A 15,085-nucleotide genomic window follows, 5' to 3' on the forward strand; every position below is an offset into this window, starting at 1 on the left:
GAACATTTAAAAGAAATTAACAGTATGACAGGGCTTATAATTGTGCTTTAATCTTAAATTAATATCCCTCCTGTTTTCACGTTACCACGACGATTATCCTGAACGGTACCAGAAGCAGGAAATTATGTATTGCCTTATATATGACATTCCCTCCTGGAGAGCACACCATTTATCATGGCTTTTTAATCTTCTACATGTGCAATGGAAGATAAAATATCTCAACAATATTTCAGGGTTTGGAGAAGATTAAAGCCCTACAAACATTGTGTTTGTTTCACCCAGTTCCTCTGCTGTATCTAACTGGGTCAGAGTTTACATGGGTTTGGATATACTTGCAGGAATGTGGTTGTTTATTTGGGGTTTCTGGGGACCCTCTGAAAAAGTCACATAAGTAACCCCAGCGGGAAAAACTGGAAACATGTAGGTTTCTCTCAATATTTTCTTCTCCCAGAACTTCCTTTCTTCAGTGCTAACAGAGCGTGCCTCTGACATTTGCTGAATTAAGAGTAAAGAGGGCAAAACCGGCATTTAGATCCTTGGACTGGCTGTGGATTTCTTTTTCCTTAGAAAAAGGACCCTCACTTTAGGCTGCAGCCCCCCAGATGGAAATGCTGCTACCACCTTTTCTGACCTCAGAGGAGGCCCGAGAAAGATGCTTTGAGACCCCTGAGAACAGCCTATTGGAAATTGTCTTAGTCAGGGACCTCCAGAGAAACAGAACCAATAGGGTGAACCAATATAAATAGGAACTATATAAACCAGTATTTATATAAATTGGCTCACAACCCTGTGGAAGCTGTCAAGTACAAAATCTGTAGGGCAATCTGGACTTTCAAGTAAGAATTGATGTTGCAGTCTTGAGTCTGAAGTGTGTCAACCCAAGGCAGAATTTCTATGTTTCAGTCTAGAGGCAGAATTTCTTCTTTTGAGGGAAACCTCAAGTCTTTGCTCTTAAGCCCTTTAGCTGATTGAATGCGGCCCACCCACATTATGGAGGATAATCTGCTTTACCTAATGTCATCTAATTGCTACAAATGATCTTGGCCAAAAAGCTGAGAGGTGATAAAAGTCAACTGATTGTAAATGTGAATCACATCTAAAAAAAAAATCTTTCCAGGAACACCTAGATGAGCATTTGACCAAAAAACTAAGCATCATAACATAGCCAGGTTGGCACGTAAAATTGACCAGCGCTGAGATCAAGCATCTTGCTGACTGTGGAGTCTGTAGTGTCTTCTTCACATGACAAGCAGGGAACTCCAAAGCTGCCTGTTCCCTTGACCATGACTGGTGAGCTTGCCCAGTTGGCAGTTTCCTCCATCAACCAGATTCCCTTCTTTGGAGAAAAGCTCAGTGTGGCCCTTGTAGAATGGCCAAGGTTTCTTTCTGGGCATCTCTTCCTCTCTTTGGCATCACTTCCCCTCTTCCTAGAACAGCATTCCTGACCTCCCACTCAGGGGCACAGGGCATTTCCACAATAGCATTGTTGAAAAGCAAACTCTTTCATCTATGTGTAATATACATCCAGAAAAATGCACAAACCATAAGAGCACAGTTTGATGAATTTTCACCAAGAGAGCCTCCTCGTGTACCCAGCCCCAGACCAAGAAACAGAGCATTCCCACTCCTCAGAAGCCCCCCTTGTGTGCAACCCCAGTCACTACTCCTGACCCTTAAGGGTGACTTCTATGTTGACCTGTAGCAAAACACATTAATTTTACCTTTATTTTGAGTTCCATATAAGGGGACAACATGGTAAGCCTGCTTGCACCATAGCCTGGTTTTGTGTGGAGAAATACCATGATGGGAAATCCTGAGTGCCCCTATCCTGGTCTTTCATCTCTGCTTGCAAACAACAAACTCGGCAGGTCTGTTACACACGGGACATTGTGTCAGAGACTGTGGACACACACGGTTGCCTAAAGGATGTTACAAACAGCACCTGGTGGGGACATCGGAAAGGGGCCCTGCCTCCACACTCTCAGAACTGGCTTCAGCCCCTAGTGTGTCCTCTCAGAAACCCCCTCCAAGTGAGGGCAGCACTCCCGATTTGCCCGGTGGAGAAAGGGAGCTGGAAATGCTCCCTAGAACTTTCTTTTCCGGGCAGAGCCCCAGGCTGGGAGCTTCTGTCACTGACCCACTGTTCTCACCTCTCAGGGCCCTCCTGGCTGTCTATTTCTTGATAGGCTGCTTGCTGATAAGCACTGCGGTTGGTAGCGGTTTACTGCACCACCCTTCTGATAAGGTGCTTGTATCTTAATAACATTGTAAACCACAGGGCAGCCTTGCTCCCGGTGTGTGTGTGTGTGTGTGTGTGTGTGTGTGTGTGAGAGAGAGAGTGTGTGTGAGACCCGTGGGGGCTGTTTGCTTCCATCTCCTTCAGTGGCTTCTTTCCTCCTCCAGACCCCTAAATGGGATATTACCCAGGGTTAAATCCTCGTGCCCCTCTCTTTATTACATTGCTCTTGATCATAGATATTAATTCCTTCCATACCTCCAAGTACTCCTGAATCCTGATTTTCTACGGCCAGAGGATGATTTCCTCCTGGAATCTTGCCCACGCCTTAGACTCTTGCTCCTGAAATGTCCTCCCCCGTCACCACCGTGCTGCTCTCCTTGCCCACCTCTCCACAACCCACCCATCTCTTCATTCTGCCTGCAAGATGCCCATGTGTCTGTGCCTTTTTTCCATCTACCCCCGCCCCGCCGCCATCACCCTCATCCTCTCCCTTTTTACCTCTGTCTGGATTGATGAAAATGCTACCCTTCTGGCCTCATCACTCTGTATCCCCATATTCCTTGCATCATCACTGGCTGCATTATTTAGTCAGCCTTAAATTGCTGCCCAGAGCCTATGGGATAAAGCTTCACTTGTTGGCCTGGCATCCAAGCCCTCCATGACCTGTCCCTGAAAACTCATCTCAGTGGAGATCCTGTGATTTCCCCAGGCGCCGGCAGCCACAGCTCAGCATTTCTCTCTCCTGCTGCTTTTGCTGCTGTTGCTTCTGTGGGACAAAATGCTTTAGCACTGGACAGATGAGTGGGATCACAGAGATCAAGCCCTTCATCTCATGGAGTATCCTGGTACCTCCTGCATATCACACAGCCTCTTGGCTTGGGAAGCCTTTCCTGATGATCCCAGCAGGAAGAGATCTTTCCCTTCTTGAACCCTGTGGCATCTATGATCTGTGTGGCTCTTACCTTCTTTAGAATTAATTTTATATCTGAGTGTTTAACCTCCCTGTGGTTGACAGAGTAATGCTCCTCACCCACCAAAAATGTCCATGTCCTAATCCCTGGACACTGACTGTTATGTTACAAGGCAAAGGGGAATTAGGGTTGAGGATGGAATTAAGGTTCCTAATCAGCTGACCTTGAGATGAGGAGGTGATCTTGGGTTATCCATGTGAGCCCAATGTAATCACAACTGTCCTTAAAAGTAGAGGAGGGGGGCAAAGAAAAGAGTCAGTGTCAGAGTGATGTGAAGTGGGCAAGACACTCCTGGCCAAAGACAGAGGAGGTGGCTATGAGCCAAGGAATGTAGGCAGCCTCTAGAAGCTGGAAAAGGTAAGGACATGGATACTACAGAAGGGAACTCAGCCCTGATAACATCTTTGATTTTAGCACAGTGAGATCTGACCTAGAATTATAAGACAATAAATCTGTGTTGTTTTAAACCAATTTTGTGGGAATTTTTAATAGCAACAATAGAGAATTAATACACTAAATTTTGAGGACAGGGTGAGCAGAAGACATTCCTTATACTTCTTTGTGTTTCTCACAGAGTGTAGCATAGTGCCTTGTATATATTAGGTGCTCAGTAAATGTTTGCTCTATGGATGCAGACTGGTTCCAGGAAACTGAAGAGGGCAAAGCCAGCCTTTGTGCCTTCCCATCACCGCCTCAGAATCTGTTATGCCCTCCTGGGCTCTCATCCTGGCCCTTCATCATCAACCTTTTCTGTGTCCCATTCCTGATCTTATGCAATTTCTGTTAATGGATAATATTTTAAGATTAGACCCTTCCTGGGAATATTTGCACTGAAAAGGGTAGCCCTAGAGCTATAAACACACCCACACCCAAAGGCGTTAAGCCATAATGGTGGAACAAGTAGGCTATGAGGTGATGTTTGTGACCTTGAATCAGCTTCCCATGGGTTTGTGAGTTCTCCTTGTCCATTTCTACTCCAATGGACAAGGAACCAGAAGACATGGGTCCTAAACTTGGCTTCTTCACCAACTTCCTGGCTGTCTTTAGAGGAATCACTTAACATTTCTGACCCTGAGAACAGGTTTATAAGCTTTCCCCACCTCACAGGCTGTAACTCCAGGCCACCTCAAGAAATGGGGTGAGGGCTGACCCTGCCCAGAAATTCAGCAAGTGAGATAGTGAGTCGAGAATGTACCCTTGTTTGTTTTAATGTAAAAATAACATTTAAAATGGACACAGCTGGAAGATGCACATTTATCCTGTGGCTTTCTACACTCCTGGCACCTTGAGGGTAGAAGACCGCAGTCTAGGTGCTTAGTTTGGCTACCTTGTGTCCATTTTAAATGCTGTTTTTATATTAAAACAAACATGGGCACATTCCAGACCCACTGTCTCACCTGCTGAATTTCTGAGCAGGGCCAGCCCTCACTCACGCCATTTCGCAAGGTGGCCTGGAGGTACAGCCAGCAGAGGCCCCGGCTACTGGCCCTGATCTCATTTACACTTTCTTTTTACCCCAAGCCTGGGCTCAGCTAGGTGAACAGGACCCAGAGTTGGCCACCCAGAAATTTAGCAGGTGAGATAGTGCCCCTCCTAGGCAATCACATTTTCCCCTCTTCTTCCCCTCGGGGTTAGCTCCTGACCCTCTTGCCTCACTGTCTGGTGCGATGGGCTCTGTTACCTTATGTGCTGTGTGGAGCAATGGCACTTCCATTTCTGCTCAGACACACCTGTGTCCTGCAGGTGGAGCAGTGGAAGGACCTTGTGGGATTGAGGTCACAGTCGGGTTTCTGGTCTCAGTTCTGCCATCAGCCATCTGGGAACTCTAAGCAGCTCACCTCACCTCTATGGGCTAACCATTCCTCAATTAAAAAGATGGGCTTGGAGTAGATGGACTTGGAAAATGGGGCAACCAAGAACCCCTACTCAGAATTCTTTAAGGACAACCATCCCCATCAGGAGGAAGCCCAACTTTCTCACTATGATTCACAAAGCCTTTTGTGGTCTGGTCCCTCCTTACCTTGAGGGCTTTTTCTTGTTCTCCTTCTCAGATTCCAACTTCTGGCAGTAATGAATGCCTTCCAGTTTCCAGAATATCCCATGTTCTCTCTTATTCCCAGAACTTTGCAAATGATGCTCCTCTGTCTTCAGTGCATTTCCTGTGCCCTTTCCTGCCTCTCTCTCTCTTCGATTCTTACATACTTCGGGGGGCTCAGCTAAGACTTCACTTCCTGGGGTAGTCTTTCTGACCCCGCCACTCAGATCCTATTAGGAGCTATTTTCCTGCAGCCCACTAACATGCGGCCTTTATTTTGGCACAATTCTAATAGCCTGCTTACTTGTGTGAGTCCACCCCTACTAGTCTGCAGGCTTCTCCAAGGCAAGATCTGTGATTTTTTCCCTGTGGAATCCCCTGTAACTAGATCTGTACTGGCCAATATGGTAACCACTGGCCACTTGTGGCTACTGGATGCTTGAAATGTGGCTACTCTGAGTTGAGATGTGCTGGAACTATAAAATAGACACAGGAATCTCAAAAATTTAGTACAAAAAATGCAAAATAATTTTACACTCTTGTTCATAATTTTTTATATGTTGGAATGATAAGACCTAGGATATACTGCATTAAATAAAATATAATACTAATATTAATTTCACTTGTATTTTTTTACTCCTGCAGCTACTAGAAAATTTAAAACCACATATGAGGCTTTGCATTTGTGGCTCGAACCGTATCTCTATTGAAATCTACTGGCCTAGAGTGTATAGCCTGGCACATCTGTTGAGTGAATGAGTTGGTGGATGGATGCATAGGAAAGGGAAAAGTAGGTGACCGTCTTTTTGCCTCAGCCTCAGCTCATGTTGCTTTAAGATCTGACTGTTTCAGGTGTGACCCCATGGTCCTCTCATGCTGAATGCTCTGAGCTGGGCAGTCTTGCAGCTGGCCTGGGTCTCCAAGGGATGGAGAAAATTGAGGTGAAACATGCTGCCTGGAGTCTATGGGTTCAGTCCTGCAGGCATATGGTGCACCTTGCCCATATCCTCAGGAATAAAGTATTAACTTGATATCCTGAATTGGGAACAGGGTAGATGCTCATTTTGAACAGTCGCAACGCCCTTCAATAACCATCTGGGCCATGTCTCTCATTAGCAGTGGGTGAGGGCACTTCTCTTACTGGAAACTTCTCATTTTATAATATCTTGATGCCATAATCAAGAGGAGTTGATTGATTTGGGAATTTTCCAAGGCTCTGTACCCCTGAAGAACAAAGACCTCTTTTCTTAAAGACCATCTGTAGCTTTCTTTTGTGTATAGAACTTTGACTTTTTCCTCATCCTGTACTTTGTGGGCTGATTGTAAAACCAGATTGCGAAGGGAAGTTGAATAGACCATGCTTATCACTGTCTTTGAACTTTGATTTTTTTGAGGATTTAGTGATTGCTTGGAACAGCCATGGGTGTAGTGAGAACACAATCTTCTGAGGTGCTAAAGCTCTAACTGGGCACAGAAATGCTTCAGTCTGGCTGACATTTTGAAAGCCATATTCTTAGAACACAGAAGGTTCAAGTTCTTACAATCATAGCCAGCATTTACAGAGTGCGTTTATAATTCCAAAGCATTTTCACACACGGTATCTCACTTGGTCCTTATATTTTATTGGTGCCCTTTTAAACAAATCTCTTTGATTGAATTGTCTGTACTTTGTGGCTTCAGTTTCTTTCTTCTCTGTCTGTTAAATGTCCTCAATCATGCTTTCAAGGCCCACCACTCTGTTAAAACTGCTCTGTCAAGGGTCACCCTGACCCACACATTGCTAGGTCCAATCATCAATTCTCAGTCTTCTCATTTTGCTTGACCCGTTTGAGTCATTTGACACAGTTGGTTGCTCTTTCCCTCTTGAAATTCTTTCTTCATTTGGCTTCAACAACGTCACACTTGCCCGGCTTGCTTCTGACCTCACAGGCAGCTTCTTCTCCATCTCTTTGGCTGTTACCTCCACAACTCCCTGACTTTTAACCTCGGAGCCTTCTAGATCTTAGATCTCAGACATTAAAAAAAAAAAAAAGAAATCTATAAACACTTCATTGGTGATTTCACCAAGTCGCATGGTTTTAAATGTTATTGATATGCCAACAATTCTATTAGCCTGGACCTCTGCTCTTAATTTCAGACTTCTATATTCAACTGCCTACACAACATTGCAACTCGCATGTCTAAAACACACCTCCAAATTTACAATCTCAAAGTGAGTCTCTGAACTTCCCCTCTAGACATGCTCCTTCTGTGGTCTTCTCCATTCCAGTTAATGCCAACGTCATTCTTCCATTTGCTAAGACCAGAGACTGCAGGGTCAGTCTCCTCTCTTTCTTTTACAGCCCACAGCAGATATTTTCATCTCTAACATCAAGTTTCATCCAGAACATGACCACAACTCACCATCTCCACTGCTGTCAATCTGGTCTGTACAACATCATCTCCTGCCTGGATTATCTCAGAAGTCTCACAATCAGCTCAGGACAGTCTGATCTCAACCAAGTAGTAGAGTGATTCTGCTAAAAGAGAAATCAGAACATGTCATTCCTCTCCTCAAATGGCCGCCACTTACCCGAGACAAAGCCAACATCTTTGTAATGGTCTTAAAAGCCCAGCACAACATGACACTCCCTCTGACACCACTGACAAGTCCCTTCCACCTCATTCCTTGCCAGCCAGCCTGGCCTTCAGGATGCGTCATTCAATTCCAGGTGACATGCCTGCCCTGTGATTTTGCATTTGCTTTTCCCTGGAATGCTCTCCCCTCAGACAGCCTTGTGTCTTCCTCTTCTACCTCATTTGCACTTTTACTCAAATATCTCCTTCCTACATGCAACCCCTGATCTCCCTATTTCCTTTTCCTTCTGTATTTTTTCTCCATGGCACTTAACACCATCTAACACACTACATATTTTACTTATTTATATTTTTTATTGCCTGTCTTGTATTAAACTGTTGATCCATGAGGGCAGACATTTTAATTTTAATTACTATATCACCTGGCATCTAGAGCAGTGCTTGACACATAGGACACACTCATTAAAGATTAGTAAATAAATGAATGAATAGTTTTATTAACTAAGAAGAATTATTATTCTTTCCTCCCTTCTATGAATGAAAGAATTGGGAACTCAGTAAGGACCCAAAGTGACATCAAACATACATGCACACCTATAGATACCTATACACACAAAACAAAACTTAACTAAACACAGGTATGGCATAACCAACGTGTTTGACCCAAAGAAGTGGGTGAGGTGCAGTGCAGGGTCAAGATTATGTAGAGACTACTTATATTTGGTAATGGTTGGTCTGGTCACTGGAGGGTTGTAACTAAGCAATAAACTGAAAAAGAATTCAGCTTAATGTTTTATACATGTTACTTATTTTTCAAATAATCTTGGAAGCTTTTCATTAAATATTAATTTTCATGAAGACATCAAAGTCACCATCATTCTAACTCTAAGCTTTACATCCTATAAGAAAAGTTGAAACTGTAAAGTGTCATTATATAGCAACCAGAGTGGGAAATTCTTAAAAGCGAGATTAAATTAGAGAAGGCTCAGTTCCTCTCATCACAGTATTGCTGGTGCCTTCAATTTCTAGTTGCTGGTTGCCAAAGGCTGCTTGATAGGAACGGGGGGAGTTCAAAGAGTACCTCTTCCATCTGGATGCTGCAAAGTCCATTTTTAGGTGGTACAGATTAGAAGACAAGGTTTCAAGTATCATTTTGGGATTTTACCTCCCATAGGAAAACTTTCTTAACCCTCCAGAATTGGTTAGATGTCCCTTGCTGTAGTCAGAGCTGGCTTCATGGGCACGCCACCTGTGCAGTCCCACAAAGCCCCCTACTTAGAAAGGTTTTGCACTTGGTTTTATGCTTTGCTATCACTGCCTTAAAATTCTTAAACATTTTTGAACAAGGGCTCCACATTTTCATTTTGTACTGGGCCACACGTGGGCCAAGCCTCATGGATAAGTCATAACTGAGCTAGGTAGGGAGTGTTAAGTGAGGCTCAGGATGGACAAGGCAAGAGCCAACTTCAATTATGTTTAACTGATCATACATGACGTTGGGTTATTTGATAGTTTTGTGATCATATTTGCATGAATTTCCTGCACATGTTTGGCTATGGCTTCATTTTATGATTCATTAAGTTTAGTTCTATTTAAATTGCAGTTTCAAAATTTGTTTCACTGTGTTCTGATAGTTTTCCAAAACTCATAAATCTAAGTTTAGTGATATGGCATGTAATCCTTGGTAATACGTTCTAACATGATGCTGTTCTTCTGATGAAATAGGGGAAATGCAATATCTAAATTGTCACATCCTTTTTCTTTTTTTTTTTTTTTTTGAGGAACTGTTCTTTGCCTCTGAAAAGCTGGTTTTTCAAATCTGAAATCATTAGAACAATAATTCCATATCCAAAAGTCCTATAAAGGCTAGATAGGTCATGCACACAAAGGAAATAGACCGGGTGTGAATGATAGGAATGTGGCCAAATGGGGAATAGGCATGTGGTTTAAAGGGGCAGCTGCTTCCCAGCTGCAGCTCACTGATACGGGGAGTGTAAGTCTGCTGCCACCAGAACTTTCTTTTGCCCTCAAAGGAACTCCAAACATAGGAATTTATGTGAAATTTCTTGGTTTTTAAAAATGTGGGCTCAAATAAAATGCCATGTGACCATTCTTAATTAATTAATTAATTAGTTTTTGGCTGCGTTGGGTCTTCGTTGCAGTGTGCGGGCTTCTCATTGCAGTGGTTTCTCTTGTTGTGGAGCAGAGGCTCTGGGCACGTGGGCTTCAGTAGTTGTGACTCATGGGCTTAGTTGCTCTGCGGCATGTGGGGTCTTCCCGGACCAGGGCTCGAACCTGTGTCCCCTGCATTGGCAGGCAGATTCTTAACCACTTTACAACCAGGGAAGCCCCCATGTGACCATTCTTGTAGAGGTAATTCTTAACATGATTCCCTCACTTTGTCCCAAATAGCTCTCCAATATATTTCCTTTCTCTTACATGATAAGCATTTTAAGATAAAGAAAAAATCTATAATTTCATTTTGAGGCTCTTTAGAGAGAATGTCTATAACATTTAACACTTATGAAGAAATGTTAAATTTGAAATCTAATGACAGCAACCCACCTGCTTAGCTAACCTCTTATCGGTGGGAAGGGCCAAATGGTACAACTTCCGACATTTCTGTAGCCTTTAGAAGCTTCTCCATCATAGCAATAGAAATTTAATGTAAGCCCCACAAGTCATCAAATTTTTTCTAGGAGCTACATTAAAAAACTAGAAAAGAGACAGGTAAAATTAATTAGAATATTTTATTAAATTCAGTAAATCTAAAATATTACCATTACAACAGGTGATCAATACAAAAATTACTAATGAGGTATTTTACATTCTTTTCTGTTATACTAAGTCTTTGAAATCTAGTATGTATTTTATAGTTATAACACACTTACGTCTGGATCAGCCACATTTCAACTGCTCAAATAGACACACGTCTAGTGGCTACTTTATTGGAAAGCTCAGGTTTGCTATGTCCTGCTGTGCTTACATGTCCAAAGTCACTCAGTTAGGAAGTTGGTAGATCCAATAGTTTTGCTCAGTATTTTAGACCCTATGCCTTTTTCACTACATGGACCTGTATCTAACTGCAGAATCCTGACACCTAGCTTGGGCTTGGCATTTGTAGGGTTTGAGAAGATTCAGGCAGGGAAGTAATGGAAACAGAAAAATAAAAGACGAGACTAAATCTGAAAATGCTGCAGGAGTAGCAGGGGTCACACTTAGAATTTCAAGGTGACAACTCCTCTTAGGTGCAGAAAGTGTGCTTCTTTCTCACCATGAGAGGTGCATGAGGCTGCACATGTGCAAGTAACACTGGGGAAAACGGGCCTTGCTGAGACAGCTGGTATCATTAACTCAGGTGGTTTGGATGTGAGGCAAGCAGAGCTTCTGCAGTGGGGCAGGTAAGCAAGAGGAGGATGCACCTTCACCTCTGGTCAGGGAAACCAACTCATCTGGCCATGTGAGGATGACTGGGTGATTTACAATATCCAACTGGTGTGGGAAACTCAGGTGCTGCTGTTGGGATGAAGTGAAGGCAGTGGTCAGGAAACAGCAAGAGGAATTTATGTGGCTATCCTTGGTCCCAAGTCTCTGGGCAGAGTCTCTCTGGAGGGGTCCAGAGATAAGCCTGGGGTCTGGTGCTTCCTGAGTCCATTGGCCCCTTACAGTGGCAGGTGTTTCCTGACTGTACACGGACAATCCTAAGGGAAATAGTTTTGAGCACACTTGTGGCTCATTAGTCCATGCTTTGTCTTAGAGGATGTAGAGTTTCTCTTTTTCCTAAAAAATTAGCATATGTTGACTTTCAACACATTTTTTGGTTGTTGTTTTTGCTTTTCAGCATTTGCACAGAACTTTGCACTGGTTTCCATCAGTTGTGCTTTTGACTAGCTTGGTTCTGCATTCAGTCAACGTTGATGATTTTGCTGCAGATTAAAAACATAAGTATTTGGTTGAAAATTCTGTATTTTGGAGTTGGAATTCTCTGAACCATGATTGGATGGCTAAGTCTGTGTAGTTCCTGATACAGGATATACTTAGGGAATTAGAGTGTTTCGGGGTTTGGGTCAGGCCGAGGAACAACCTTAGGAATTCTGATGTGAGGATGAGTTGCTAGGGTGGCCATGTGAAATTACAGGGGCGTGGCCAGCATCATGACCTTGGAGAGAATTCAGGTTGCCTGAGTTCTTGTACTCATGTAATTTCTCTTGCTGGGAATTCACTCCCTTTTCTCCAATAATTTTAAAAATTCACAATTTTTCACAGTTCTTCTTGAATCAACTCATTCATTTATTCACTCATATATTTATTAAATATGTCCCTTCAGTGTACAAATGTCTATTGGGCACCAAGTACCAAGCACTGGGCCAGGTGCTGCGATTCAAAACTAACAAGGCCTTGTCTCCATCCTTAAAAAGCTCAACACCTGGTGAATTCTTCCCACATAAGCTCACTCAGACTGGTGCCCATCATCCATCCAGTCATTTCTCAGTATTCATGTCATTGGCTTTGAATCCAGTTTGTTGTTTTCATTCCTAGGATATTCTCTGAAGTGGCCTGCCTCCCCTGAGTGACCAGACATTTTTATTAGCAATAATTATGCTTTCTTCCTTCTTTTTAAGTCTTCATAGGGCCTGATACTTTGTACAGAGTGGGGCCTGATACACATTGTTAATGACGGCCTCATACAAATCATTAACCTTCTTTCCAGGGTACTTGAAAGATGTCAGTTGATTATTATTTTTACACATCATTTCTAGTATTGCTAATAGTGATTCGAGGGTTGTTGGAGGTGGGGAACACCTCCACCTCCAACCTCCAGACCTCCTTGTCTGGAGGTCAACAGACGTGGAAAGGGTCACCCCAGCACAACCTCTGTAGTCAGTCTGTTGGCTAAACTGGCCTCTATTGTCTTTTTATAGACCAGCTACCCTAAAGACACTGTCTTCTGAAAGTATCATGGTATGTTTGGCATTGCTTTTTAATGACAGGGGGATTAAATTAAGGCTTTATCTATATGATTATTTTTTCCTGTGTGTTGCAACTGGTCAAAAAGTACAGCATTAAGGAATTCCCCTAATGAAATGCACACACAGTAACTTTCCTTCAAGCTGTCAGTGAAGAATACAGTGTTACTCAAGTGGATTTCAGTGACCTCTTCCTTTAGAAGGAGCCCATTGTTGGAACAAATTTATATAAATAATACACTGTTTGCTTTGCAGTGCTGATCATTTCTTCCTGTCTTTCAGTCTGTCAAATAACCAGGAAGCTTGTTGTTTCTTTGGACAAAGGTATTTGCAGAGGAGCAGATCAAACTCTTATTATTAATAATCTCATTATTGGGTCATCATCAATGCTTTTGTGCATTTCCTGCTACCAAATAGTACAGAATCTGAAAACTATGGAGGCACACAGGAACAAAGCAGCTTGTGAGCACAGTGGTGGGGAGGCGGGGTGGGGGAGGAGGGGGGAGGGGGAAGGGAGAGTATCTTTCTGCCTAGGGCACACTTGTGTTTGAGAAAATTTCTGCCTCATTCCTGCAGGACTGCAGCCCCTCTGGAAAGGGGTCTCCTAAAGGATTGGTCATAGAGGGCTCTAAAGGTAGTCATGACTACGGGCTGCCATTGTTAATGAGATTTTTTATTTTTTTGACAAGGGCACTGACATGTTCCTTGAAAAAAGGAGCAAGGAAAGCTCATTATACCCACAGACAGAGGTACAAGCAAATGAGAAGAGATTTTGCCCTTTGCTTTGGTGGGAAGCAGGAGGAAGAGGGAAACCACGATGGGCAGTAGAGGAAACTTTCCTCCCTCTATTCATAGTCATAGTGTTCAATCTCAAGATAATGGGTTCAGTTCACCAATTTCCACTCTCACACATGCCATCCGCTTTTACTGTCTTGGGCCAGACGTCTCAGTGGCTAGACCATTCTGCCAAAGAGGCCGAAGCTGAATTGCTTCGGTAGAGAACAGTGAGCTTCACAGCTCACATCCTTTTCCAGGAGGTCCTGCCCAGGTGGAGCAAGCAGCCTTCGGTGGTTAGGTTCCCAAACAAAGCACAAGATATCTGGTTCAATTCAACTGTTAAGTAAACAGCCTATAATTATTTTAGTATAGGGATGTCCCACATATATTGTATGGGGCTTCCCTATACTAAAAAATGATTCGTTAATTTTTAGAAATTCAGTTGGACTGGATGTCCTGTATTTTTGTTTGCTAAATCTGACAACCCACTATAGAGCAGAATATGAGAGGTAGGGGCTTCGAAATACTCCTCCTAATTTTATAAATTAGGAATTTTGGACTAACATACATATACTACTATATGTAAAACAGATAAAGAACAAGGACCTACTGTACAGCAGTAGGGAGCTATATTCAATATCTTGTAATAACCTATAATGGAAAAGAATATACATATATACACACATATATATGTATACACATATATAAAAATTTGAACCACTCTGCTGTACAGCTGAAACTAACACAGCATTGTATCAACTATACTTCAAGAAAAAAGAAAAAAGAAAAAAAAATACTCTTCCTCTTCCCTAACAGATGGCCATGGATCCCCTGTCCCTGACCTCAGTATTCACTGCACATTGCCTTAGAGCAGATAAAGTAAGGAGACCCTGTTGCTTCCAGAAAGCTTCTGGGAAAATGCTCCTGACCTTCCTGGGTCTGCTCTAACTGCCTCTTACCACATCCACATGAATGTGGGTATAAAGTTGGCCTGAGAAGGCACCCTGTGTGGCTGGTCAGGTGTGTTTCAATGAGGAGGAGGCAACAATGACAGACTGGATGGCGGGGGTGGTGTGGACCCAAAGTTGGGGGGACTGGTGTAGGTGAGGTGTCCAACTCAGCGCTTGGGGTCTGGGGGCTGCGTGAGGCGCTGGACCAGGGTGTACCCCAGGGCACCTTGGGTACACCAGACAGAGAGACTTGTCCTTTCTCCCTTTCCCTCTCTGTCTCTTTTCCTTCCCTCACTCTCTATTCATTCATTTGTATTTTTCCTGCCCCTCCCCTCCCCTGTATCTGAATAATGTACTAAGGGTTTAAGACCCTGCTTCTCACATGAGTACAGTGTTGGTTCTGAGAGTTTGTGCAGCCCGTGAGGTGCAAGAACCCTTCAGACCAGGTCTTCCGAGCTGCTCCTGGCCTGGGGGTGGGGATAGTGAAGGGCTGGGACCTTCTTTCCCTGTTTCAAACCCAAACACCTTCCATATTGAGCTGGGCTTTAGGAAATTAAAAATAAAACCAA

This window comes from Mesoplodon mirus (assembly GCF_964341445.2).
Source record: "Mesoplodon mirus genome assembly, chromosome: 17".
In the NCBI taxonomy this organism is placed as follows: Eukaryota; Metazoa; Chordata; class Mammalia; order Artiodactyla; family Ziphiidae; genus Mesoplodon; species Mesoplodon mirus.